The sequence below is a fragment of the Lutra lutra genome, chromosome 7 (genome assembly GCF_902655055.1).
Source record: "Lutra lutra chromosome 7, mLutLut1.2, whole genome shotgun sequence".
NCBI lineage: Eukaryota > Metazoa > Chordata > Mammalia > Carnivora > Mustelidae > Lutra > Lutra lutra.
The window spans coordinates 75571098-75598579 of record NC_062284.1 but is presented as its reverse complement, the minus strand read 5'-3'; the positions used below and the strand labels follow the sequence as shown (position 1 = coordinate 75598579).

General features: G+C 40.3%; 1 long non-coding RNA gene across 1 annotated transcript in view; it reads right to left on the bottom strand.

Moving 5' to 3' along the window:
• Positions 1–10177: 10177 nt before the first annotated feature.
• LOC125104717 (uncharacterized) overlaps positions 10178–27482 on the bottom strand; it is a 282875-nt gene continuing 265570 nt past the window's right edge. The window contains exon 5 of the long non-coding RNA XR_007128711.1: positions 10178–10259. This is a non-coding gene — a long non-coding RNA (uncharacterized LOC125104717). The remainder of the gene's footprint in view (positions 10260–27482) is intronic.

The following is a 27482-nucleotide window of genomic DNA, read 5'->3' as shown; positions in this document are numbered from 1 at the left end:
AAACCCATGAATTTATTAAGATAGTGGGTATAGCCTGAAATTCTTAGTGAATCTTCCTAAGATCTGGGCATCAGACAGATATCAGATATATTTTCTTTGACGTTAGAAACATAGAGTTAGGATCACAGTGAAGTATTGGTACCATGATGGCAGAATAAAGCACGAGCAAAAGATGAAGATAAAAACTTTATTCATGGGGCGCCTGGGTGGCTCAGTGGGTTAAGCCGCTGCCTTCGGCTCAGGTCATGATCCCAGGTCCTGGGTTCGAGCCCCACATCGGGCTTTCTGCTCAGCAGGGAGCCTGCTTCCTCCTCTCTCTCTGCCTGCCTCTCTGCTTACTTGTGATTTCTCTCTGTCAAATAAATAAATAAAAATCTTAAAAAAAAAAAAAACTTTATTCATACAATTGTGGAGAAGGAAGCCCTTCCCATTCAAAGGGGGGGAAAAAAGGCCTTTGAAAATGAAGGCTTCTTCAGAGCACATGTGTGACCTAAAGATTTGCAGGAAAGAGAAAAAGACAAAACCCTTTCCATCTACATGTGGCTATAACTACAGAGCAAATCTGCATGGTAGACAAACTTTAAACCACCCAGCTCCAACTGGAAGGTCCCAGACAGATCTGCTCACTATCAGAGGATTCAGGTGTGTGAGTCTACTGGCAAAGCTCAAAGTCAAGTCTTGACTTGATTTTATCTTCCCCAAAAAGAAAGAAAATAAAACTGTTCCAGGTTTACTCCCCCCTGTCATCTCAGTCAGGAATCAAAAGTTTCTGTAGGTGGCTAAGTGGATTCAACTTTTAATTCTGTCACTGAGTAATTTTTTAATCTCTTAAATGAAAATGATAGTATTTGTAGATTGGGGTGATCCAATTAAAATGTAATGTTCTCAGTTGCTCCTCGGAGCATTTTGCATGCTGGGCAACATTATTCTAATTTTTTAAATGAAAAACTAATCAGATGCATGTATCACTTGAAGATTTATATACGTTCTTATTTATAAGAATGCTTTGGGATGTGGGGATAACCCTGTGAGGATTCAGAGCAAATTCTTCTACCATTTTGGGTTTCTCCTTCATTTGTAAAGGAAGGAAGGAACAAAGAGGAAAGCAGTTAATATTAGAAAGTTGCTTTCCTTTATCTTCAGCTGACGGTGCAATTATTCTCTTCTTTGAAAGCTTTACCCAGCTTCCTCGCTAACCTTGAATTTAATAGGAAAGTGAATGGCACAAATGATGGCAGTGCCTATTTCTACTGATTCCACATACTAACCTAACACTCTTTGAGCAAAACTGACACCAAAGGATTTACCCCGGTGTTTCAATCATTTGAAATGCTATATTTCTGAAATTAATGTTTTGCTTCTTGCTTTTCTCTTCCTCCACCCCCATGAATTACGTTATTCTCCTCATTATATTGATCAGTAAGCAAAGAAATTCATTCATTTATTTCTTCAATGAATTGGAAATATCAAGAGCTCAGTTCATAACTCTGTAAAATTCCAAAAGTTTCTACCTTCTCTGTGTAATAGCTAGAATGATAGTAGAATTTTAACTTATATTTGGCTCCTCTCACTGCAGTTTTCCTAATCTTTTCTATATATCATACTTTAAAAAGGAAACCATCATTTGGGAGGGAAGATTTTCCTTTTCAGTGGGGAAAAAAGTAGGGGAAATAAGTCCCAATCAGGCGACTCCACTCATTTTCCTAGATGAAGATAACTAAAAATACATAAAACTTCTTTATTTTCTAATTAACAGCTATGACGCTGATCTTAGGAAGCTATGCATAAGGAGTCCATAAAAAGGCAGAGGTCCAACAACACCATGCAAAGATAGTAATTAAAACAGAAGGAGAAAGGCCTATTATAAATTACACTACACTTGAGGCTATAAAAAAATCTTTTTAATTAACTGAGAGAATGAGGCAAACAACCTCTGAGCTTTTATAACTGGCTACTGAAGTTTGGAGACAAACAGCACAATGATTTTTTTTTTTAAATGTGTCATTGGTAAGTCGAATACCACTAATCACTATCTCAAGGGGTGTGGATTATCCTGTACAAATTACTAAAAATATTATTGCTTAAGATTTTGGAGTTTGCATTGTTTCTCTGTAGCTCACCTATTACAGCAGAATCCAGAAACATCTACTGTAAGAGCCAGACTTTTCCTAAAGAACAAAATAGTTTGTCCAAACTTATGTGAAAGTCACAATAGAAAAATCCAATACTATAGACATTAAACTCAAACATGTATATGCCTATTTTCTCCAAAATAGGAGAAGGAACTTATTCTAGAAATAGTTTCTTAGTCAGAGATTATAGACTCCAAGGTCTGTTGCCATCTTCATTTCTGTTTTGGCGGGGGGCGGGGGGGAATTTCCACCTTGGTCACTCTCTCAGGTGTTCCTACCTATCGCATTATCAAGATGATGATGAAATCGGGCGCCTGGGTGGCTCAGTGGGTTAAGCCGCTGCCTTCGGCTCAGGTCATGATCTCAGGGTCCTGGAATCGAGGCCCGCATCGGGCTCTCTGCTCAGCAGGGAGCCTGCTTCCCTCTCTCTCTCTCTCTCTCTGCCTGCCTCTCTGTCTACTTGTGATCTCTCTCTCTGTCAAATAAATAAATAAAATCTTTTAAAAAAAAAAAAAGATGATGATGAAATCATTACCAATATGTTCTTAGGTTTCCTAAGAAAATTATGCCTGTAGCATGATAATGGTGATGTGTTGAGTTCAGACCTCCTTTCAAAATCTATGGTTCATTGTGGGCTTGATATTAGAGAGTGAACATCAGTGCTAAGTTGGGAAATAATTTGTTTGATGCTACTAAATAGAATGATTCAAGATGGGGGCAAAGAAACTAATCCTCAGGAACATAGCCTTTAAATTAATCCAGTTATGTATGTTGAGCAAATTTAGAGATCGTTATTGACCTCTCTTTTTGCTCTTCATTGTCACTATTTCTCCCCTTAGGGCTTTTTTTTTTTAATGACATGTATCATCTCAACAATTTACTTTTCCTAACACAAAAGGATAAATATGATTTCTAAGCCTTTCATTCTATTAAAGAAAAAGAAACTTAAAAGCCTAAAGCCTAGGAGCAAACCACTGGAGTATGAAAGCTCTCAACGGAAGAGAAGCATCCCTGGAAAGACAAAGGGCATCATTTAGTAATTAATGAGGTCTGGGTCTTCACTCTATGTCAACACAACTCATCCCTCATAATACCTGACTCCATTACCATGTGGCTATGCCCACTGCTCCCTTCCCCTTATTATCAATCATGAGCCCCACAATCACAGAGCAAGACAACTCAAGGTCATATTGAAGGATGATTCTCGAGACTGAAGTGGAGTTCTAAGCAGAGCCTCTAGATGGCACTCTTTCTTATCAGTAGTCATCGAGAACAGCTTTCTTTTTGATCTTCACAACAATCAAAAGGACTAAAATTGATCCTCTTGCCTTATATTTAGATACGATTGCCTTTTGCCAGCTTAGTAGAAAGCTGTATGGTTACATAATACATTAATTTACCAATAGCAATTTGTGTTCTTAAGAAAAAAATTCCTGGGGCGCCTGGGTGGCTCAGTGGGTTGAGCCGCTGCCTTCGGCTCAGGTCATGATCTCAGGGTCCTCGGGTCGAGTCCCACATCGGGTTCTCTGCTCAGCGGAGATCCTGCTTCCCTCTCTCTCTTTCTGCCTGCCTCTCCATCTACTTGTGGTCTCTCTCTGTCAAATAAATAAATAAAATCTTTAAAAAAAAAAAAAAAGAAAAGAAAAAAATTCCTGTATCATCAGAGGATTTCAGTTCCTGCTGCTGTGTCCTCATTGAACCTTGCATAACCAGTATTCCACCTGGTAGGAACTGTTTGTTTCAAATCAATGCAGTCCCTACACTCCACTTCGGACCCGACTTGAAATATTGTGAAGGTAACAAAAGAAGAGGGAAGTCAGCATCTCCAGTCTTCACTAAGGCCAGCCTTTCACAACTCCTTACCACCCAGCGATAGCTATGTGGAGGCAGCGGTCATGGTATCTGTGACGAGAAGCAGAAGAAGCTGTATATGGGCGGGAGGGAGCTGGCTTTCCCATCAACCCAAGACTGTCTCTGTGTTGGCTCAGTCGTCTCCTGTCACCAACAGCATTAGGGATGCTTCTAGAAAGTTCACGACTATCCTTAACGTCGAGGCAGCTCCTCCACCGCACCCAGTATTCCCTGGCTAACCAGGCTATGTACCCCAGTTCTACTCCTCCCTCCACCCCCAACACACACACACAGAGTTCTCAGGAAACCAGGCATTTTGTCCACGATTTACAGGGGAACACATTTCAGCCCTGTTGATCTGGACACAATCAGGATGTGATTATGATAACCAAGAAATATAGAAGATTTGAGGGTAAGCTGTAGGGTAGAAATCTGAAGAGTTTACAGAATGCCTTTCTTTCATGCTTCAGGTGATATTTAGCAAACACGCTTTTTAATGTCTGGGGATTTTCAAGAATTCAGAGTTAGGCATAACTGTAGATATTTCAGAGAGTGACAAAGAATAAAAACCAGTGTTCCATTCAAATTTTTTCCTTTCATTTTATCTTGTTCCAGCTCCAACTCTCTGGTCCTGCCTCTGGGCTTTCCATTTTCCAAAGATGGACCTAGTCATGGGTTTGCAGACTGACCCCTATAAGACCAGGGGGCTCTGGCAAATACAATGTGCACTGACTCTTAAGACTCTTAAGAAAACACAGAAAAATCTCTCATTAACCCTTTGTCCTCAACCAAAGACCTTGTGCTTCTTTACAATTATGAATTATAATGAACATTCAGTTTTCACTGAGTTATTTTTTCTAATAGCTTATCTGACTGAGACATAAAGCAGTGAAGGTCATAGGTGCCATACATAAAAATTTAGTTATGTAAGTTGTAGCAAATAATTTGAACAGGCCATTTAACTAATCCTGGATTTTGTCCACAAAGCCAAAGGTCTTACTTTGATTGTTCAGTTCTTATCTCCTTCCTTTTTTCACTCCGAAAACTCTTCCTTAGGATTCAGGAGTGGGAGGAGAACAACTATAGCTTCAAGTTTACTCAGAAACATTTTAACCCTGCCATTTTCCCAAATACTGCTTAAATGTTTAGAGCTCCATAAAACTCAAGCTGCATTGGATGAATTCTGTAAACATCACCAAATGCAGTTTTTCTAGAAAGAAAGCTGCCAAATTTTTAAGACACAAGATTAAGCCTCCAGATGGCCTTCTCTGAAGTGTGAGTACTAATTGGGTTTCCATGTCCTTGTCTGACACTCTAGTCCATCCGGAGTGTCTCTTTCTAGAGCTGAGTCTAGGAAACCAAAGTTCACACAAGGGCCCAAGAGAAGGCCTGAAAGATAAAATAGACCATGTGGGACTGATTTATGGGAACTTGGCACCCCCTTACTACTAGGCCATTTCTTTCCAAAAAAACTTCTTCCTCTCTGACAAAATGCCTAAAACTCTACTTCTAGGAGATTTCTTCTCTTGGCTCTGAAAGACCAATTTGTCTAGTTCTCCAACCATATCCGAATGTCCTTGGGAAAGGTACAATATCCAGGATTTATTAGCAACACCTTATCTACCTTAGATGAAGTTTCAAAGAAAGAAGCAGCAGTGCAGAGAAGTTATGAGGCTTGTCTAAGATTATACAGGTTGTAAGTGGCTAAATCCATGTAGCGCTGAGGAGTGAGGTTTTGGAAGGAAACCAGCTCTGCTCCCATTCTTCTCTCTTCTCCGGGCTGTGGACAGGCAGAGAGGCACAAAGCTCAAAGAGCTACTGGTAGTTTCTTAGGGCAACAGCTCCAGAAGGGGGAACGGGGAAGAAAGACATCTCACTTCTGTGGTTAGGAAAGTGCTGGGGACCTGGTTTACAGGAGAAAAACCCGGGATGGTGTGTCAGGAATGCCCAATTCCAACTCACGAGAGAGAGAGAGAGAGAGAGAGAGAGAGCGAGCTCAAGGTCAAATCAGTTTGGAAAAGCCTTCTTAAAACATATCTGTTGGAAGATCTTTGATGAATATTAGCCTATTAGTACAGTTCTAAATTCCACGTGTAACTTTTTTTAACCTATTTCCTAAACTACTTGATCGAAGGATGTTCTTTTTCCTCACATGTATCAACATCTCTCTAGAAGAGTTTGGGAAATTCTGCTTTAGTGGAAGTTGTCAGGATTTTGTTTCCTTGTGATGCCCTGCAGCTGTCAGGCAAACCAGAACCGAACTTTCTAAAACCCTTCCTCCTGGCAGAAATTATTTGCATGTGTTTTCTACCAGAAGGCACAACCAAAAAAGGTCCTGAAGCTTTCATCACTTGGAACACCTTTTCATTAAGGCCGTTAACAATTATAGAGAAAAATCTGTTGAGGCGCAAATGGAAATAAAACCCAATACTCTCTCTTTTCCACCTGCAGCTCTTTCCTTATTTAAAGACTCCCCTGAGTTCCCTCTTTGCTAGGGAACTTTTCTTACCACCCCCAGGCAGAGTTAATTCTTCATCCCCTTTTCTCTCACAGCCAAAGTTCCCGTTTGTATGACAGTACTTGATATTCTTGCATTGGAGTATCTGCTCACAAGCCCGATGCTCTCCATGACCTTAAAGGCAGTTCAAGGTCATGGAAGATGAAGTAGGTACCTTCTTAGCTCCACCATCTGCAGCCCCTGGGATTTGGCAATTGTCCTAAGGTTCTGTGATAGGCATAACATTCTGAGGTCACAAATTTGAGAGGCCAAATACAAGCACCATATATAAATTTAAACTAAATTGATTTAAAATTTTAAGGTATGGAAAATCATACCCCATTGAATAAAGAATAATGTGTTGATTATGGCCATTTAATTTTTCAAGTGGAGAAAGACAGGGGGAAAGGAGGAGGAATGAGGTAGAGAATCAGAGGAAAGCTGTAACAACCAACAGTAAGAAAAAAAAAAGTAGGGAGGAAAATTAGAAAAGAGAAAGAAAAACTATACAAATGGCAGGTAAAGTTACAGGTGGAAAGAAATAAAAGAAAAGCTAGAGTGGAAAATTTTGGGGGGAAAAACCACAAATGAAGGAAGGAAATTCAACACTTTTGAGATGTTGGTGCAAGAGTTTATGTCTTCATTTTACTGTTCAATTTACTGTTCAATTTACTGTTATTTCGTAGCATAGACTGGCCATGACTAAGTAAACCATTATTCACGGGTCTACAAATGTTTTTTTACCCTCTGACCTGCTGATTTTTCACTTTGAAGGTCCAGTCAGCCCATAACCGCTGTCATTGGAACTATTATGCCATGGAAGAGAATTTACGTCTGAGTTTTTGTTCCCTTTCATCTACTGGGTAAGACCAGCCTATTCCAACAGAAAGTATCATGCTTTGCCAGTTTTTCAAACCCTTCAAATAGAAATTTACTAATAAGCTTTTTTTTTTTTTTTTTTAAAGGAGGTCAACTCGGCAGAGTTATCCATATTTTCTCGAGGGGGTTTCTTTTTTTTTTTTTTTTTAAAGATTTTATTTATTTATTTATTTGACAGAGAGAAATCACAAGTAAGCAGAGAGGCAGGCAGAGAGAGAGGAGGAGGCAGGCTCCCTGCTGAGCAGAAAGCCCGATGTGGGGCTCGAACCCAGGACCTGGGATCATGACCTGAGCCAAAGGCAGCAGCTTAACCCACTGAGCCACCCAGGCGCCCCACTAATAAGCTTTTTGAATTGAAACAAATGGAACTGAAATAAATGTTTGAATTGCAAACAAATAAAGATTTTACTTGCTTTCACTGTTTCCACTGACTTCTAAGCATAGGCTTTTTAAAAAATATCAGAATTTTTTTTTTTTTTTTTTTTTTTTTTGGCCAGGTTTTCTTTTCTGTGAGATCTTCCCTCCCATCTCATCTTATCTTCCTAAAGTGCCTTCAGGTTCCATGGCAATTACCCAGTTTCCTTTGTGGGCCTTACCTATTTTTGTTACTTAGCAATAGTCAGTTTCCCTCAAGCAGGGCTGTGGTAATTAACTGGAATAACAGGGAATGACTCAGATCCCTGATCCAAAGTTCTCTTCCAGCTCTAAGTTCCAAAAATAGTCCTCTATTAGTCAAAAGGCTCATTTCAATAATATTCATTGTTTAGAGGGTCTGTGAGTACATTCTTTATACTCGGGAGCCTGTAAGAGGCGTTGTGTTTTGGCTTCCCAGCAGGAGATTTCCCTGGGCTAATGTAAAACATCAAGTCTTACAAACCTTTTCAAGCTTTCAAGTCCAAAATATCATCAGGAACCTCTAACTAGCTCCAGGACATCAGGAAAGCAGAGAGTTCTTTGGCCTTCGGTTTTGTGATCCATAAAATGAACCCCTGAACAAGTGAAACACTAAATATTAGCTCTAAAGTATTCTCTTTCTAAGGGACTTGCTCTTCAAGTTCTACCCAAAGTTTTACAAAATAGGATATGAGATAGCAATTCTGCTCAGAATTCGACAGAAAGACTTCTTGCAAGATTTTTTTAAAAGTTACTTCCCTAAATCAGTCAACCAACCACTCTCTACTGAGTCATGATTATAGCCAAATATATATCCAGCTAGAATTCAGAGGAAGAGGTGTCTGGCCCTTGCCTGTCAAATTTCGAGAGGGCATACAATAAGGAAAAAAATGACAATCCTGCAGATACAATGTGAGCCCCAAATGAACAATAAAACAGTTAAAAATTCCTATCAGGAATCTGAAAAAGCTTCAATGGAAAAGTAGAATTTCAGTGAAGTCTATAATAAAACTCAGGTATGCTTCAAATGGGGATGAGGTGGGAATGAGTATCAGGGTGGCATTTGTTTAAAAGAAAAACAATGTTTCACTTGCCACTCCTCTGTGTCCTTCAGGTCTGCCCTGCCTGGCAACATGCCGCAGTCCTTCCATCTGGAATGCTCTTTTTGCGTGAACGCAAATCCCCAGCTCCCCACCCCCCCTCCCAAAAATCTAAGCACAAAAAAACTCTTCCTTCCTGAAGCAGTCTCTGATCCTACCATTGAAAGTTACCTTTCTCTCTCTCTCTCTTTTTTTTTTTTCAAATATTTTATTTATTTATTTGACAGACACAACTTGTTGTGGTTTTTGTTTTAAGATTTTATTTATTTATTTGACAGAGAGAGACATAGCAAGAGAGGGAACACAAGCAGAGGGAGTGGGAGAGGGAAAAGCAGGCTTCCCGCTGAGCAGAGAGCCTGAGATGGGGCTCAATCCCAGGATCATGACCTGAGCTGAAGGCAGATACTTAACAACTGAGCCAACCAGGCACCCCTACCTTTTTCTCACTTAACCTTCCACAGAACCTTCTCTTTCTCACTTTTACAGCATCTGTCACTGATTCCCCTCTCCTGGGTTTTCATAGACTCTCCCTCATCTGTAGCTAGACTTCATGATCCTTAGGGGCAGGAGCTAGTAAAATTTCTTTACTCATGATACTTAGGTCAAGGTCTTATATTAGAAACTCATTCAAGGTTAGTTTTTCTTATTTTTTATCCACTCATTCATTCAACACAAATTTATTGAACAACTGACTATGTTTCAGTTACATTCTAAGAGCTATATAGCCATTTCCCTTACAGATTGAATTCTGGTGGAGGAAAACAATTAATCAATAAGCAAACTAATAAATATACAATGTGTCCAGTGCTTATAAGTCCTATGGTTAGGGGGAAACTAAGAAGTAGCTGGAAATAGTTTAGATTCAGTGGCCAGAATTTATCATATTATATAAGTGATATATCATTCTTTATAAATGAAGAGACTCTTTTGAGGCATTGGATAAAATAAATTATGCAGTGATGAAGTTCTCAAATTATCCCACTGCAAGTAGGAGTAATAAAGATAATTGATACTAAGAATCATTAATTTTGTCATGTGTAATATATTAGCATACATGTATTGCATGTCTACTATTTTCTAGGCAATGTAGTAGATAATCCATTCAACAACTAGAGGGGTATTATTATTGTTCCCATTCTACAGATGAAGAAATTGAGGCTCAGATGGATTAATCTGCTTCAGATCATTAGGTAATAACGGAAGAGGTATGAATGGAATTTGGATCTCTCAAACACAAATGCTAATGCTGTTTGTCCCCAACACCTCTCTTCTAAGATGACATGGATGAAAGAATGATTTTTCCTCTGCCTGCTTCCTGGAGCTTCTCCTCTGGTCTCTCCCCTCTGCTTTGTTTCTGGTTCTATATCTTTTCCAGGAGGAATGGACCAGAGGTTTCTGCATCCAGATCTTGGAGGGGAACAGAGAAGAAAGCACGCACATTCTAGTTTCCCACAAAAGGAATTTGGCCCTGGGTAAAAGGAGGTCTTCTGAGTCACATGGACCACAGAAAAGGTGGAGCCAATCCAGAGAGGAAAAGTGAGGCCCACAGGCTCCCACCCCTGAGCAGCAAGAAGATACAAGGAAGAAGCCCAGCTCAAATAGAATTCCAAGCTTCAGGATCCAAAAGCACAAGTTCTAGGCTGAGTTTTGGTAATAAGGCACTGATTCTCTGCACCTCTGATTTCTGTAATGTGATGGGAATATCACTGCCCTGAAGAAGGAATCAGGTTTCTAGGGTCTACACAAATGCAGTGCAAGAGGAAGGTACGTGCAGAGAGAGGACACTGGCATCTGTTTTCCGCAGGCCATTCCCTCCTCTGCGTAGCGGACTTTCAGGCTCTCTGTCACATGCCCACCTCAAGCTGGCATCCCTGGTAGCCCTAGATGAGCAGTGCCTCAGCCCTCCACCCAATCAGGGCCATGCTAGACTGCTGAGCAGAAATGTACAATTAAAATTTATTTGCATTAGGGTATCAAAATATACTAAATAGGTAAGGCACAAGGGGAAATCTCTTAATTACTTCCACAATCAAACCACTGAAGCTTTGGGAGGAAGGAGTGTTTGTTCCCAGGATGGAGTTAGGACGCTGTGGGGATGAGCAGGAAGTCACTTCACAGCCGCTTCCTGGGAAGCATCCGTAGATGATCTGAGCAGATGCTCAACAAAGAGGGAGGCTCCCCTCCTCAGTGACCATCTCCCTCCAGCATCCAGAAGCCACTCCCGCCAATGTCTAATGGCTAAACCTAAATACAAGGAAATACCACAGTGAGTTCTAGAATGTTCTGAGGACATGCCACAGTCACAACTGCTGCTGAGAACATGACACAGGGCCTGGCACACAGTAATTCTGAGCAGTGAGTACCACTGCTGTGAAGGCCAGGAGGGATGAATGTGTGGTTTCTCCAGCATAGCCCACCCTCTGACTTGGAGGGCAGGACCAGGGATGAATGCCTGACCCAGAGACAGGGGCTTCTAGGCAGCTGTGAGGCTGTGAGGGCCTCTGGCAGGATCGCTTGCCCAGCATTTCATACTAGAGGGTGAAGAAGAGATTCAGCAGAAGGAGCAGAAGAACAAAGACAGGAGGAGAGAAAAGAGACAGTGGAGGCAAATGGTTCATAGGAAACCCTCTGTAAGAGTAGAAATAAACAATCTGTCTTCACTTGATTTAAAAGATAAAGTGACTGCACATTGGCCTTGACAGAGAAGCTGGATGACCATAAGGTAACAGGCAGAAGGAGTTCAGACGTGGGTTTTGAGAGGAGGTATCCCCGGCTCTAGGTGTTTCGTGTCTTGGATGACATACTATCCATGAGGCCTGATGGTGCAGTCACTACTGAGCTCCAAACCATGACCTGATCCCTGTGAGGCAGGTGGGACCAACTTTCCCTCGATTCCTTAAAATAAACCCACAGTAACTGAGATTCTCTGCGATGATCCCAGAAAACATGAGAAACACAGGAAAGGGAACGAAGGCTAGCTGAGATCACCGAGCTGGCTCCTGGGAGTTTCCCAAACCCCATTGGTGACTGCCTGTGGCAGAGCCGCCTGGAGAATCTGATAAACAAGGAAGCTAAGATTCTGTGTGTTTATCAAGCACCCAGGTTATCCCGTATTCATGCCAGCTGGGACTTTTCTTTCAAACTCTCCTTTGAGGTAGGCCTGCTGAGGTGACGCGTTTGTCCTTCTCACTGTGCCTGTATTCCTCTGCTAATGCTCTTGTTAAAACTCTAACGTTTCTGGAGGAAAATAATGCATGCCTGTTGTAAAGATCTTAGAGAAATCAGACAAGAAAACAAAAACCTTTAAAAAGCAACTGCAATTTTATTTCACAATGATACGGCTAAATACTAGTGTATTTTCCCAATGTTTTCTTCAGTACAGGCGCTGCACACATACTATTTTGTACCTGCTCTTCTCACTTTATAATCTATCTGGAACACTTTCTTGTGTCAGTAGGCATTTTGCTGTATCATCTCTAATAGTTGTGCATCATTGTAAAGAGAATTGATAGCAAACTTAATGTAACCAATCCTCTATTGTCAGACTTTTAAATTGTTTCCAGTTCATCTCTGTCATAGAAACACTCTGAAGAACAATCTTGTATAAAATTTTATCCATATACCTGATGGGGTTTTTTGTTTGTCTGTTTTTCCTTTTGTTTTTTTAGCATAGACACCCATGAGTGGAGTTGCCGAGGGGGAAAAAGTATTCACAACCTTAAAATGTTTGAAATAGATTATCAAATGGCCTTCCAGAAAATGCATAGTGACTTAAACTCTCCACAGCAATGTGTGAGAGTATCCATTTCCTATGTCCTTGCCAACACTGGACGTTACCAGTCTTTAAAGTCCCGTTAATGTTTTCTCAGTGGATTTAGAAGCTCTCGATTCTGGCTTCTCATTAAAATCACTCAAGGAGCTTTTGAAAAGCGCCAATGTCTAGTCCCCATACACTGAAATTATTGAGAACCTCAGAAGTAGGGCCTGACCATTTACCTAAAAGAACTATACACTTAAAACAGTCACAGTTAAAAAGTCCTGATTCAGACAGCTGTTACCCTCAGTAGGCAGGATCCACACAGAGAATTCTAGGTAAGATTTTCTTGCGATGGCTGAAGTCCTCAGCCCTGTGAAATCACCATTATCATGGAGAATATCTGAGCATTTTCTCCAAACAACCATAACCAAATCAATTTTATATACCACCTTAATGTATGTAGGAAGCACTTACTCTTCACTCTCTCTCTCTGCCTCATTTCCTGCCATCCTTCCCGCAGACCCCGGCCCTGGCATCTCTTCCTCAGGAAGCCTCTCCTCCTCCCCAACCACATTGCATCCCCCCTCGTGCTTCTAACACATCAAGTGACTCTCTGTGGGGGTACTCACACTGTGAGTGTGTGTGTACCCCACTCTGTGGGGGTGTCTTTTGTGGACATTCTGCCATGGGAGTACCTGGGAGCCAGCATAGTTGGGAAAGGTTCATGAACAATGAGATTTGATTTCAGATACTGGTAGGATTTGGACAGGCAGAAAGAAGTGCCTAGGAGTAGGAAAGCCAGAATCATTAACCTTTCTTAAGTTTGTGGACACATATGGAAAAACACTGAAAGCTAAAACCTCTCCAGAAAAATCCAAACATGCCCATGCATGGAAATGACGAACATGCTTTCAGGGAGTTAGAACTCCAAGCACAACCATGGATCCCTGATCCCAAATGGGCCACATTCAGCTTTTTAGGAGGACGCAGCATAATGATTAATTTCTTTCTTCTAGCCAAACAACACTGGCTCAGGAACACCCCCAAACTCAATCACTGTCCTAAGTAAATGGCAGAAATACCAGACTGCCAGCTACCTCTGTGTCCAAATTCATGGACCTATCTATGATTTACTTTTGCCTTAGTAAAATGGGGTAAGTTGGGGTCAGAAGAAGGAAAGAAAGGGACACGGAGGGTCCTGAAGTCTAGGACCCAGTTATGGAGCCAACAGAGCAATGATTCTGTTCTCTGTTATGCAGGTAATATGAGTACCTATCCTAAGACAAGAGAAGCCAAGAAATCCAGAGTTGAAGGTAAAATTCTCTCCTTATATCACCTTGTATCTTTATATTCCCCATCAAGTGTTTTACCTTTAATGAGCACAGGGCAAGCTGGTGTTTGTTCTATCCCCTGTGGTCCCCTTCTGGAGCACTGGTGCCTCAGGGCAGGAACTTTGTCCTCTGGCATAACGCCATCTGTGGCATCACTCTGCAGTGCTATATAAAAAACCACCACACCTCAGCTGACCCCATTGTGTCTAGACAACTTCATTACTATGCAGGACATGACAGACAGACAGGCAGCCCCACATGCCCCAGAGCCAATCTCCACCAGGAGCAGCATCATCCCGGCCCTACCTACTATCCAGTCCCCATATTCCGTCTCCCGTGGCACCTGAGAAATGTTTAGAATCCCAATAGAGAGTTCAACAGAATACCATTTACAACAGAGCATTTTTTGTTTGTTTAAATTCTAAAGCTCCTTGCTTGAGACCTTCCTAAAGTGAGCCAAATAGAGGTGCCTGGGTGGCTCAGAGGGTTAAGCCTCTGCCTTTGGCTTAGGTCATGATCTCAGGGTCCTGGGATAGAGCCCAGCATCAGGTTCTCTGCTCAACAGGGAGCCTGCTTTCCCCTCTCTTTCAGTCTGCCTGCTGGTGTTCTCACTCTCTCTTTCTCTGTATCAAATAAATAATAAAACCTTTTTTAAAAAATGAGCCAAATACCATGTGTGATATTCATTGATTTCCACCAAACTGCTGTATGCTAAAGTTAGCTTTACTGCTTCATTTACACACTAAAGAGGGTATGATTTTACTACTCCAAACTTTGAAGTAAAAATAATTTCCCTTTGAAAGGACAAAAGTGGCCTGGGCATCCGGGTGGTTCAGTCAGTTAAGCATCTGACTCTTGATTTTGGCTCAGGTCACCATCTCAGGGTCATGAGGTCGAACATAACATGGGGCTCCATGCTTGGTGTGGAACCTGCTTAAGATTCTCTCTCTCCTTCTTCCCCTAACCTCCAAAAAAGAAAGGAAAAGAAAAAATAGAATTTAAAAAGACAAAAGTGGCTTTGGAGGTAGTGGTTAGTTACTTACTACAGCTATAATTTGTGATTTATAGCTTACCATCTAGAAAAAGATCTACTGGGCTTTTCCAGTCAGGATCCCCATGGGGAAGAGCCCTGCTCAGAGCCAGGTTACTCCTTGACAGTACATCAGCCTTCACTTCCTGCCTTCCTCCTCCCCTTTCCCTCACCTCTGCTCACTCACTCATTACAGATTTGGTTTTTTTGTTTGTTTTTTTTTTATTTATTTGACAGACAGAGATCGCAAGTAGGCAGAGGCAGGCAGAGAGAGAGAGGAGGAAGCAGGCTCCCTGCTGAGCAGAGAGCCCGATGTGGGGCTCGATCCCAGGACCCTGGGATCATGACCTGAGCTGAAGGCAGAGGCTTTAACCCACTGAGCCATCCAGGTGCCCCTCATTACAGATTTGTAAGACAGTTAATGAGACAGGCTTCTGAGAAGCACCAGGAGGGTCATAGTTACACAATCACATATAAAATCGATGAGAATATTCACATTGCATTCATTCCTTCCGCGTTACTGTCGCACCATATTGACTTCCCATTCGTAACTGTATAAAGCCAAAGGACAGAACTTCGCCTTTTCTCTATGGACAACATTTACAGTATGTTCACTGGTTTTGAAATGATAAGCCCTTCATCCCAAGTTTAAAGTAAGGTGATTGACTTTTGCTCAATTTTATTGCCTAACACATCTGGCTCCTTTTCCCACTAACCTATTCTTCACACTAATCCTTAGTCCTTGGAAAATACCATCATCCAAAAATGTGCAGTACAGAGTTAATTTTGGAAAGAAATGGCTGATAAAAGGGGAAGTCCTATTGAAGTGAAAAAAAACAAAGAAAAATGGGGAGGACATGAAGTCTGCACAGAAGACATAAAAAGGAGTAAGATACAACGGGGCCTTTTGAAAACACTATGAATATTCACAGTCAGATATACAGCCAGGAGACAAAAGAAGAGGAAGAACTCTGACTTTTGAGCACTATGTCCGCCATACCCTTTATGAACATAATTATATTGAAAAGTCACAACAAACCTGTGAGGATAATATTATGATTCCCAAGTTGCAGAAGAAATAGAGGCAGAGAGAAATTAAGTCATTTTCCCTAAGTCATTCAGCTAGAAAATAGCTCCACTAAGATTCAAACTAAGGTCTCGCTGGCTCCAAAGCCCAGGCTTTTCATTACTCTGCCAGCCTGCTTCCCAAGTCATACACACCTCAATATTAATTTACAAAGTCACAGCCATATAGAGGTACCTCTCGCTATGCTATGTATGACTGCATGTATGAAAATCTACATATTTTTACATAACATTTAACCCTCACAACTACACTGAAGCACTGACACTACCAGTATCAATCTGCCCAATTTGCAAATTTGGAAAACTAGTTGCTTTCATGAATTTATTCAACAAATATTTAGAGCCTATGCTTTTTATTTTGCCAAACGATATTCTAGGATCCGATGACACGCACGTCAGAAAAAATGCCTGTATCTTGGAACTTGTAGTCTAATGAGAGAAACAGATTAAAAACAACACATAGAAAAGTAATAAGATCAATGAGTAAACAAAACCTGGGTAAAGTGGTTAAGAGCAAGGTGGTTTGCCTACTGACGTCATCCCCTGAATGTTTGCTAATTGTGCCCCAAACTGAATTCCCAATTTCCACTCACACCCATTTGGCAAAAACTTGGCATTAACATGGCATCTCTTTTTTCTTACATTATCCATCCAGTTTATTGGTAAAATCCTATTCATCCTACAATCAAAATATTTCTAGAACCCAGTCTCTTCTTACCACCTCCTCTGCTACCATCCTGGTTAGAGCCAGGATCATTTGACTAGCCTCTAGTTAGTCTATTTTTTTCCCAGTCTTGTTTCCTACCATCAGTTCTTAATAGCAGCCAGAATGATCCTTCTTAAAACATAGGTTCTTTTGCACTGGTTGGCTCCTTATCATTCACTCCCTCTCTCAACTCCTTCAAGCCTCTGCTCAAATGTCCCTCTCTTGAGGAGGCCTGGCTTGCTACAGTCTCCCTGCTCAATTTTTTCCCACAGTACCTAACATCTTCTAAAATACTACATAGTAAACTTATTCGCTATATTTTTTGTTTATAGTCTATCTCCCTCCACAAGAAGGTAAGTTTCACAAGGGTAAGATTTTGGGGTTTTGTTCACTAATGCACCAACAGTGCACAAGATAGTACTGACAGCTACAGTTTCCTTAATATTTACTCCTTTCAGAAAAAGCCTCCTTTCCATCAAATTGAATACAGCTGAAGAAAATATCAGTAAACTGGACATACAGATTGAAGCACATAGCGAAAGGGGAGTAGAAATTATGGAAAGAGATTAAGAGTCCTAACGGGCACAATGAAAAGTTGATATGTGAACATAATTCAAGTCCCAGGAGGCACAGATACCAAAGAGGGGCAGAAGCAATATTGGAGGAGACAGTATCTAAGAACTTTTTAAAAATGAGGAAGACTTCAAGCCACAGATTCAAAAAGCATCATACAATTCAATCAGGGTAAATATAACAAAAAGCACACTGTGGCACATCATGGTAAAAATGCCATGAGCCAAAATTACAGAGAAGAATTCTTTTTTTTTTTTTTAAGCATTTATTTATTTGAGAGAGAGAACGAGAGGGAGCATGAGAGGAGAGAAGGTCAGAGGGAGAAGCAGACTCCCCATGAAGCTGGGAGCCCGACGTGGGACTCGATCCTGGGACTCTGGGATCATGACCTGAGCTGAAGGCAGTCGCTTAACCAACTGAGCCACCCAGGCACCCACAGAGAAGAATTCTTTAATCATTCTATTACTGCCTTGCAAAGACAGTGGCTAAGTATGGTTACCTTCCACTCAATCTTGAACCCCTTCTTTCACCTTCTGCATTTTCAGAAATGAAATTTCTGAAATTTCAGAATTTCAGTGAAATGGAATTTCACTGTGTAATTTTCAGAAAACCATGTGCCTGAGACATGCAAGTACGGGGATAGAGCTCTAGAGCTCCTCCCAGGATAAAACCAGATTCCCAAAACATTAGGGACTTTGAGCACCATTTCTCATACTATTAACCCAAAATGGAGGTAAGCGCTTTTTTAAATGAATAAATGTCATTCACTTATAAAAGTCTTGCTTTTTTTTTCCATAAAGGTTCCACCATAAATCCCATTAATCTTGCTCTGTGAAATTCTGCATAAGTAGTGGAGCCATCATAACCTAGTTCTTCGTTATTAGAGGACACTGAGCCAGAGACAAGGGCAATAGCATCCAGATGCCTGGCTTCTCTATGAAGCATCAATGAAATAATGGAGGAAACACTTGAAAAGAAAAATTCCAAGTAAGTGGGTCTATTATGTTTATCCTAATCTTAGGAGTATCTTTTAAATACTCAAGTAAATTTTTAAATGCATGTTTCTGTCAGCTCAAGTTGAAGGGGAATAGTAGCTTAAAGGCATTTTCTCAGATGTTTAAGAAAAAGACGAACCATCCCATTCATTAACCATCAGATACTCTTTTGTAAAGATTTTTTATTTATTTATTTGACAGAGATCACAAGTAGGCAGAGAGGCAGGCAGAGAGAGAGAGGGGAGGAAGCAGGCTCCCCGCTGAGCAGAGAGCCCCATACGGGGCTCAATGCGGGGCTCGATGCAGGGCTCGATCCCAGGACCCTGAGACCATGACCTGAGCTGAAGGCAGAGGCTTTAACCCACTGAGCCACCCAGGCACCCCTTTCAGATACTCTTTTAATATAAAAATGAGCTCCTCTGCCATACCACTGAACTAAATATAGGGTGGCCCAATTTAGTGTCAACAGATGTTCACGCTTGATTATCTGGAGATGAGAAACTAATACACTCCCTGGCCCAAAATGTGTGTTAAAGACGTAGAATAGTGAAAATCTTTGGAGAAAGAATGCAAAATGCTCATTTGGGGGGGGGTTTGATAATCTTACAAAATAGCAATTCTCCAGAGAAAGTGATTACATTCTCTCCTTAATGCCTGCCATCCTTTCCTTGAAGATTAGAAACAACATGGTGGCAAGAATGCCACTGTCATTTGATAGTTGTCAGAAGTCATTTTGAAGACTTTCATCTGGCTCTGGGAAAGCCATCTTGAAACGGAACTAAAGAGAGCATTCAGGATTTAATGACAAAATTGCTTTGTGCTTTAGAAAGAGCATTATGGAAACATGTAAAATTTTTTCTCCAAGTGACAAAGCTGTCATCTTAGTCAAATCAATGTGGCATCGTATTAGACAGTGAGATAGAATGCAAAGAAGCAGAGTGGAAAAGTTATCCAAGGTCATTTTAGCATTAAGGTTGAAAAGGAAATTATATGGATTACAGCCCCCGCGGTTAGGAGGGGGGTGTAGACTCCTACAGTATGTTGTGTCCACATGGAGAGTATGGTCTTGAGATAACAAACCAGTCCTCAGATTCAGCCTGAGCCAACTCCCAGCCGGGCTGAAAACTGGATGGAATTTCACTGTGTCATAGGAAATACAGGTGACAGGGCTGGAAAAGTATATGAGCAAAGGATGACTTTCAGAGGCAAAGAGCCTTGAGGATATTACTTGAAACAGCTTTAACATTGCAAAGCCATGTAGGTATGATTACATTATTTTCGTAATATTAATTGGCCTATTACCATGCCACATGCAAGACATTGTTCTAACTTCTTTACATTAATTATCTCATTTAATCTTTACAACAGCCTATAAGACAGGTACTGTTATTGTCCCAATTTTGCAGATGAGAAAACCTGAGGTTGATTTACTTGCCCCAACTTATGACTGGCAAAAGAAATAAGACATAAATCCTGGCTTATCTGGGTTCTAATGTATGTCCTTTAAACATTGAGTATCCCACCTCCTACTGGCTTCCTAAGCATTGTCAAAGTGCTGCTCCTTTCAATTCCTATGTAATACAAAGTGTGCTCCACCATTTCCTGAAATCAGTGAAACAATAGGTCAGCAAGTTAGTGTCTTCCAAGACACAACCATCCTGACATGCCAAAGTCAGGTGTCAGGCCAAAATGCAGAATATACAAGGAAATATTCAACAAATATTTCCCTCAATTCCTCTACCATCTGAGGATCCCTTGGCTAGATCAAGAAACTAAAAAGTAGTTAGAATGTGGAGAGGAATTTTCTAAGAAGAGATCACTGAGAAATCTAAGCTTTGAAACTGAACCCCTGAGATAGGGAAGCCTAGAAGCTGCCTGCCTCCCCATTTCGAGCCTACTGAATACCAAGATTTAACTGAGCTACACTGAGAACCTGATATAGGTTCCATTTTGGGAGGGAGGGAAGACACTGGAGATAGGCTTCTGCTTGCTAAATAACTATACTACCACCCATGCTGAAGTCAGTTGTGTAGGGTCTTTCACATGGACCAAATGGAGGCCACATGGAGAGTTGGACTGGCCCAAAAGGACATCTAGGAAGTTAAGGGGACTCTACCATTAAGAGCCCATGTAGGAGGTGGCAGGGAAAAAATTACCCTCTCTGAATACATTTTTAAGAAACTAATGAAGAGGGGCACCTGGTTGGCTCAGTGGGTTAAGCCTCTGCCTTCAGCTCAGGTCATGATCTCAGGGTCCTGAGATCGAGCCCCAAGTCGGGCTCTCTGCTCAGTGGGGAGCCTGCTTCCTCCCTTCTCTCTCTCTGCCTGCCTCTCTGCCTACTTCTGATCTCTCTCTCTGTCAAATAAGTAAATAAAATCTTAAAAAAAAAAAACTAATGAAGACAAAAATAAATTGGTTTTGATTCATCTCCCATGAATTGTGCATTTGTCATACCTTTTTTCCCTAGTATCACATTCCAATGGAGCATGTTGGGAATGGGGAATACAGTTGTGTATTCAAGAATATGAGCTCTGAGACTTTTAAGGTTCTCTAAGGAGGACATAAACCCTTTTTATAAAAGGGTTTTAAGGTTTTAAGTTTCTTTAAGAAGGACATAAACGCTTTTTATAAAAAAAACTTTTTTTCAGCCCCTTACATTCTTCCAATCTCATTGGCTTAGCCTTAGCTTCCCATTACAGACAATGGGATTCACATGCAAGAGATGACAGCCTTCCAAGGGCAATGAAAATAAGTGATTATCCTAAAATCATCCTGCCATTCAACCTCTGTCACCCTAAAAAAGATATTCACTTCTAAAAATTTCCAAAAAATAAAATAGGATCACGAAACAGCATTTACTGAGTAGTTACTATATATAAGACATTGTACTAATTGCTTTACATGAATTATCTCTTTTGATCCAAATAATGCATAGGTATTTTTTATTGTTTAAGAGAAGATATTTATAGGCAAAAATAATATCATTAAATAGCATGTATTCAGAGAGAAAAGAATATTAAGTTTTGCCTAGGTAAATTAGGGGTGACATTAGAAAGAAATATTTAAATAACACTTTTATTTCTGAATATAAAAGAGATGCATGACTATTATATAAGCCTTGGAAAATGTACAAAACTGTAAAAAGGAAATGTACATTTCATTCATTTTCTTTTTACAGAGATGCAATCATATGGTATATATGATTTGGTAAAGTGTTTTTTTGATTAACCTATCATGTATATTGCCTCCATAATTAAATATTCAAACATAATTTTTAATGAATTTAAAAATTATGTTTGAATATTTAATTTGATGAATAAGTTATTTTTTAAATTTCATTCTACTATTTATTTTCAAATTCCTTGTTAACCACATCCTTTTCTCACTCTCATAAAGTAGCATAAAAATTCTTGAAGGAAAATCTTTGTGTGTCTGTCTCATTATGGAGAAAGTAGAAGAGCTCAGCTCAAGTTATGCTGGGTAATAACCACAAAATTTGGTGATTTACATAAAAAACAAGGTTGTAGGGCTTAGTTGGTTTACTTGTTTTATCACTGACATTTCATGCCAACAATCAGCTTATGGAGATCAAATAGAGGTTGGCTCTATCACCTGAAGCAAGGCAGGAGGAGGACCTCTGTCAAAGTCATTATTATTTTTACATCAGAGGGAAAGGAAAGATGGCAGAACATGCAATGGTTCTTAAAACTCCTGATATGAAAATTGTAGGCATTACTTCCACTCATATGCGGGGGGGCGGTGTGGAGAGGGGCAGAGGAAAAGAGAAAGAGAGACTCTTAAGCAGGCTCCACACCCCACGTGGAGTCCAACATTGGGCTCAATGTCACAACCCTAAGATTATGACCTGAGCTGGGAAATCAAGTCAGATACTTAACTCACTGAGCTACCCAGGACCCCCTTCTACTCATATTCTAGCAAGTCACACAGACAAGACTGATATCAGTAAGAGGGGAAGAATAGTCCTCTATCAGGAGTAAGACCTATAGGGATCTTCCTGGATGGAGCGGCAGCAATTACTTTAACAATAATACCAGCTGCCATAGAGAGGTAATGGCTGATCTTAGTCTAAAAGGGTGAGAGGGAGTTCTTCAGGTAGGGAAAAAATAAGGGAGGAAGAAGGAAGAAGAACATTCTAGGGAGTGGGAGAATCATGTGAAAAGGCAATGAATTCTGAATAACACTTGTCTCCGGAACAGCATATCCCAGCATGGCTGGATATGTGAATAGCGGTTAATCAAAGGTTAGTAAGGAATGTAGACGAGAAATGAGATCAGAAGTAGAGGGCTTTTTTTGACTCACGGAATCAGTCAGGGTCATTCAGATGGACCAATTAAATGGTATTATTGATGAGAGTTAAATAAAGGAACTATTCACAAATGTGTAAGAGAAAGTTTAAGGGGAGACCAAAAAGATGGTGGAATAATCTGAGAAAAGGGATTGCTGAGACGTCTCACCACCTCTAGGACTAAAAGGCAAGGGAAGAGAGTCATTCAAAGAGGCCAGAAGAGTGGCTGTTTGAAGTAGAGTGCCACCTCTCAGAGTAACTGCCTATAAGAAATTCACCACCCAGCAGGAGCTTTGGTCTTCAGGAGAGGGCTACAGGCACCTGTGAAAGTCCTGAGGGAAAGAACAGGATAATAACCTGCCTTCACTATCCTCCTATGCCCTCATCTTCTGCCAGGGCCTCCCTTTGGCTAAGCCTCATAGAGATCAGAGAAGTAACAGCCTATGGGTGCAGGCCTTAAAGTTCAGATTCCTGGGCAGAGACAGCACAGTGGAACTGCAGAGAAAGAAAGAGAGGTTCTGTGGGGCAAAGAGAAAAATGGACACACAATAGAGTCAATCTATGATGAGCAGTATACAGAAAGCTAAATGAAGGAATTGACAGCTAAAATGAATCAAAGGGGAAAATTCAAAAAATATTTGAGTGTAAACAATGTAGAAACAACTGTACCTGGAGGGTAGTGAGCAAGTTGGCAATATAGGAAGAGAGCAGATTACAAGTGAGGAAAGTAAGATGGGGAGAAAGCAAGAAAGTCAGGTTGAGGACTGCCTGGAACTCGAGAAGGAAAAGTCCAGAAGGTAGTTAGAAACATGGGTCTGGCACTCAGAAGAGAGAGGGAGATGGATTAGATTTGAGTATCACTGACAGCTGGCTGTTATAATGACTGGATAAAAATTTCCAAGGAGAGTATATGGAATGAAAAGAGGGCAGATGAAGCCATTGGGATAGGAGTGAACCAGAACCAAATATCCTGTGCTCCATCAGAGACTCCCAGGAGACAGCTGTGTCACTAACACAGTAAGAAGATAATAATCTCGGAGAAACAGTGTCAAAGCCCAAACTTCACACAGGTTTTCAGCTCAATGACACGTATTCTTTTTGGGCAAGGAACTCCAAACTGTGCACCTGGTATAAAGTGGTTCCTGACTGGTAGGAGCCAACCCACATTCTGTCCATAGAAAGACACCATCATCCTAGGTCTTGGAGGGTCACCAAAAGCTATTTTCCAAGGACACTGAGCAAAATATGGTGAATGAAAATGAGACACAAAAGGAAGCAAGATAGCATATAAGAACCAGCAGAAAAAAGGACAAATAGAAACAGACACAGAAGTCAGAAAATTGGAATTATCAGTTATAAAACAACTGTATTTACTACAATTAAAGAATTACAAGGCAAACTGACATGCTTAGAAATGCAAAGTCAAATGGAAGACACATCTAGGCTTCCAGACAAGCCTCCAGTGTCCACTGGGCATTTACTGAGAGCCTCTCTGCTGGGGAGAGAGCCTCCCCAGCCCACTACTGGGATCTCTGATTCATTGATCCAACCAGAATGCAATCAAAATCATATTTCCAGTAAGGAATAAATAACTTCCAAACTTCCTTTCGGGTTCACAGGCTGCTTCAATTTAGAGGTTGCAGCAGGTGTAGTCCAGTAAGTGTTTTTCTGCATGCAACTTTATTGTCCTTCCAAACAAGAGAAATCCTTTCATTTTCTGTCCATAATTGACTCTCAGAGTGGTGGTATAAATTTTATCTTTTTTAATTTGGATGAGAATCACAGAGCCATGGTATAGGTCAGGCACTCAGTAAGTATTTATTGAATGAATAAAAAAAAAATGTTAATGGATAGAGGCATTTCCAAGAAAGTAAGGAAATTGCATCAATAGTTGGTAGCCAGACACTGTTTTAAATCAACCTATTTTCTGAGCCATTTTAAGTTGTTACCCAAAACTTTAGTCAATGCCATGAGAAAATATTTTGCCAATAACTGTACTTTTGAGAATTTCATGTAAGCATGGGCTCATGCAGGAAACAAATGTAGGCAGCATTTTGGTCCCAAATATCACCCACATTTGTGTTTGCTTACTCTATGTATATTAAAATCTTACTGGGAAACATAAACATTAGACATCTGCCTCTGAAAAGAATGTCAACAAAAAACACTGAAGTTTTTTTCCTGGCCTGTGATGTTCCATTCAGGACCCAACAAAAGGCTGACATATCAAAACATAAAATTGCTTTGAAATGTTGTGGAAAATAAATAAGAACTGTCTTTTCATCATTTTTTCTGTTGACACAGATTATACAAAATGAAGTCTACATGGACAGCCTATTTCGTCTTTTTTTTTAAATCTTCAACAATGTTTGATTATAAGAAAACTCTAAACTCTTGTCCCATACCCACCCCACCCCCCCACCACCAAAAAATTTACTAAAATAAAATCTGGAAGGTTTTTGAATGAACAGTATTTAGTATCAGTTATCTTAGATGGTAAACAGTTCACGCAGAGAGTGAAAAAGAGTCAAAACAGCAGGTCCTCTCAGAAGAAAACATTTCTGGAATAGTCCCTGGAGATTCTGCTAGACAGTGACCCCAGGAACATGGCTACCAAAAAATTAGAAAACCTTACTGAGGTCATATTAAAGGGTGAGGGGACAAGCATACATGTTTCTCTTTCTCAGAGAGAAATCCAAAACTAATAAAAGAGAGCATGGTAGTGAGACAGTGTAAAAAAGTGGCTAAGTGGGGATGCCTGGGTGGCTCAGTTGGTTAAGCAGCTGCCTTCGGCTCAGGTCATGATCCCAGAGTCCTGGGATCGAGTCCCACATCGGGCTCCTTGTTCTGTGGGGAGCCTGCTTCTCCCTCTGCCTCTGCCTGCCACTCTGTCTGCCTGTGCTCGCTCTCTCTCTCTGACAAATAAATAAATAAAATCTTTAAAAAAAAAAAAGTGGCTAAGTGGAAGTATCAACATCCATACAGAAAATGTAAAATGAGGGGCAATGGTTTAAGATTTGCTGTGAGATGGGAAAACCAACAGCAACATTAGGGGTAAATAAAGCCAAATTTTAAATAATGCATTGGTTGAAGGTATAAAGAAGTGTGTAAAAAGATATATTATCTGGAAAGATACAAATACCTACAAACAAATGGTTAGTAATTAATTCAGGAGATAAATAGAATGGTATGTGCTTCTTCACTGAATTTGATACTCACGTAAATCTACTGATCAGACCTTTATGGCATGTTCCACAATTTGAGAACTATTGAAAACTTTGAGGTCACATGGACAATTAAAGGGATGGAGGATAAAATCTTTACAAAAATGCTAAAGAAATCTGATGATATTTTCTTTGTTCATGAAGGACTGTTGTTTAACTAGAGCAATTGAATTCAACATCCTCTAAGAAGAAAGCAAAAGATGGCTTCAGCTGCATTATAAATACTTCAGATTTACCCTAAAGATTCATGTCCTGGGGAGATGAAGAGGCTGAATTGTTAAAACGGAGAACAATGTGTAAATCTAACAAATTGCAATAAAACACACAGTTTTAGCAGAATAATAATAACCAGTGATCCACTTATCTGGCAGTGAAAAAAAAATCACGGCAAATAAGCAAGACTTTACCAGATTAGGATTCATTGTAGATTTTGTTGTGAAAGGTCCCATGGGATATCCCATAAGAACATAGTTTTCCCCCCATGATATCATCCTTTACTTCACCAACACTTAACTATTTATGACTTTGTCATCATTTCCCCAGAATCTTTTATAACAGTACTACTTAAAATAATTAATCCCATAGATTACCCTTTACACACAAAAGTCATCCTCTTTATTATGGAAGTATAGTTGACACACCATGTGTGAGTTTCAGGTGAACAACGTAGTGATAAGACAACTCTACACATGTTGCTATGCTCACCACAAGCATAGCTGCCATCTGTCACCACACAGCACTATTACAGTATCACTGACTACATTCCCTATGCTGTACCTTTCATCCCTGTGGAAGGCATCCTTTTAATTTTCTCAAATTTACTTTCTTAAAATTTCAACAAGTGCCTCCTTCTTCCTTCTTTCGGGAACTTGGGTAGCACAGAGTGGTTTTTTTTTTAGCCCTCTGTTGATGCTGCTAATATAAGATCCCAGTCAATCTCCCTCTAGGTATTCACATTTCTAAAAGAAATTAAATTTAAATCTATCTTCAAAGACTATTTCCCCACCCCTACTCCATCTTCTCTGTCATTTTATTTTCTCTAGTCTGAAGCTTGTAAATTAAGATGCATTTATTGCCTTCCTCTTCTGTGGGGCAAGTTACTGAGCAATGGGGTCTGGAAGAAATGCAGTGGGCTCTGCAGAACTCTTCCAATTAGTGTCCTGTGTGGTATTTTCTAGATATTTTCTGCATGGAGAGAATCTAAGAGGTGTTCTCCTAGCCTAGTTTCCTTCCCAGAGAACAATAAGATACAAAGGAAGACAGACGGAACCTGTGACTTGTAATCATCTTTTTGTCCCCAGAGCCTGCATACATATTTCCTGCTAATAATATCTCACCTTTATGGAAAGAGTCTGTGTGCCAGGAACTTAGCTGAAAGCTTTATACTCATCATCTATTTAATCCTCATAACAACCTTATGGGGTAATTATAAGAGTGGCTGACATTTATTGAGCCATTTATATATGGCAGGTACTCTTTTAAGTGCCTTACTCATACCATCTCACTTAATCATTAAAACTAATACGTGAAACAGGCATTTCATTAGCCCCATCTCAAAGATGAGGTCACTGAAGCTTATAGAGTAAGGTCACACAGTTAATAATGGAGCTACCAGGATTGTA